This window comes from Pinus tabuliformis, chromosome 5_2 (genome assembly GCF_031772625.1).
Source record: "Pinus tabuliformis cultivar Carrire ecotype Pingquan chromosome 5_2, CPIR1, whole genome shotgun sequence".
NCBI classification, from domain to species: Eukaryota; Viridiplantae; Streptophyta; class Pinopsida; order Pinales; family Pinaceae; genus Pinus; species Pinus tabuliformis.
The window spans coordinates 866,779,661-866,782,307 of record NC_142306.1 but is presented as its reverse complement, the minus strand read 5'-3'; positions in this window follow the sequence as shown (position 1 = coordinate 866,782,307).

The following is a 2,647-nucleotide window of genomic DNA, read 5'->3' as shown; positions in this document are numbered from 1 at the left end:
CTTCCCATGCAACTTTTTCTTCTTCTCCAACAGGCACTGAAAATGGTTTTGGTGGAATTCAGCGATTGAATATACAAGACTTCACGGTTTTGCCTCGAAATTCTGGAAGATTATGGAGAGCGAGGCATAGGTTTTACAATGCAATGAATGAATTAATCATATTCAATAACCTACAAAGAACGGAACAATGACAGAAGTTGCAACTATAATTTCGCTGAGAAAACATTCATGAAATGCAGAACTAATCGCAGAAATGACCTGCACAAAAAGGCCATAAAACAAGTGGCTCAAATATGAGCAGGGCAAGAGTATTCCCGCTCTGATACATGTTAAATACATACATCGCAACAACAGAATATTAAAGATAAGCATGAGAGTATGTCTATTATTAACAAATGATATACATTTATAGTACATACATCGCAATAGTACATACATCGCAACAACAGAATATTAAAGATAAGCATGAGAGTATGTCTATTATTAACAAATGATATACATTTATAGTACATTCATATGACCTTTGGTTTCGTATTCCAAGGTCTCTTGGACTTCCTTGGACTATTCAGCTTCCACACCAACCCTTAGAGAATTAAGTGTCCAACAAATATCACCTTTCTAAACATAAATAATCTTAATGGCAAACATTCTCATTTTGGAGTTTTAAAATGAAAACGCCCCATGGACAATGATTATGGAGCCCCACCAACATCTAGAGGAAGCATGAAGGAAAAGAACGCCTAAAGAGATGCACAAGTAATACAATCATCCTACGCTTTCAAAGAAATCAAATGGTATGTAAAAGACGGGGAAATATGTCTCCGTAAAAATGAGGAATATTAATTTAATTATAATTTTAAAGATGAATGGATATTCATCAATCACAAATCATCTCACCAAAATTAAAATTTTGAAATATCAATTAATTTAATTGTAATAAGATGATAGCTTCCCAGAAATTGATGGTACCATTTAATTGTGTGCTTCACACGTCTCAACTTTTTAATGTATTTGTTACAGATTAGTTTATCATCAAGTTTAAAAGTCGGCGTCTGATTGATGAGCATGACGGATTGTTTTTGCAAGACGGCGACTGATTGATGAGCGTGGAGGATTATTTTTGCAAGAAGAGTAAAAGGGAAATCTCCCACCATAGGAATGAGGGTTTTCTATCATGCCTTTGAACCAAAGTGGAAGAAAAAGAACAAATCTCAGCTAGAGAGGATATAGAGGCATTATCTAAATTACAGAAATATTTGTGTGTTTTTAGAATGGGGGAGGAGATTTTATAGGCAGAAGTTAACATTTTAGTACCCAAAATTTGACTTCATATTTTTCATTTTATGTTTGTATTAAGAAAATGGTTTTTATAGGGATTTGTTGTCTTGAGGTTTCCTAACAAGCTAGAAATAGATGTTCAGCAAAACCTTTGCACTACCAAATTGGAAATAAATACCACGCAATTCTATACCCAAAATCTACACCATAGATCTTGGTTCCTCCATAGATGGATCTGATAACATGGGGCAAGAGTCAAAAGACGAAGAAAACTAAGAAAGATCAATCCTAAAAGGACAACTTCAGCTTTAAATTAAAACATATAAACAAATAAACACGGTTCTTCTCAAAATGATTGTAGAAGAAATAAAATTTTGATGTATCAAAACAAACGCATTGTTTTAGTTATTTTTCAAGAAGATAAGGGTGTTTAAAGAATCCAAACACTCGAGCCTTTTACAACTGAAAATAAAGATCCATGGGCAGAGTGTATCAAGTCAGGTGCCAGATAGCACACGTCTTATAAAAGATATAATGTGTCACCACGTGTAGTAATGGCGAAAATTGAGGAGAAAATGCTAATACTCAGAGATGTCGAAGTACATACAGTGCAAGGACAAAGCGAGTGCCCATGAAGATGCCAAAAGGTAAACTTAAAGAGATACAGTGTGCACCCTATGTTCTATGAATTGAGAAGAACTGCTCTCTATCTGTCGGATTATAAAACAGCACTTAATGAGAAGAGTAGAAATACTTCATTAAAGATCAGAAGAATCAGTACAAGGTGGCTGTGGAAGGCACTGAGAATAACGATTTATACGTTAACAACCTCTAGAAGCATGACAGGCTACAGAGACAAATTTTGTAACTGACTTTTGTGTGCAAGGTTTGGTCATGTGGATTACTGGAGCCTTGTACTTTTGCGAATTAAATATGGCTAATTGTTTACATTTACCCAACGAGAATCCAATGTTTGTGAAACATGGAAAATTTTACGTAAGAAGCATAGATGGCAAACGAGAAGCCAATGTTCGTGAAACATGGAAAAGTTTACAAAAGAAGCATAGATGGCAAACGAGCCATCAGAACCCACTAAATAAAATCCAACAAAAGATCCAATGCCCATTTTTAAATGAATGCCCTGCTCTCATAAATTTGGGGATAGTGTCAAGTTGAAAAGTGTAAGACGAATTTAAAAACGGAAAACGATGTTTGGGTTGGCTTAATTTGGTGGAAAGATAATTCTTATCCTCAAAAATTCCAATTCAGAGACAAACTTTGTATTATGGAACTGTGCTTCTGTCTAATACAATGTGATCAGACTTTAGTGAGAATTTTCTTGTCTTCTGCATGAATGCTCTGAAAATCC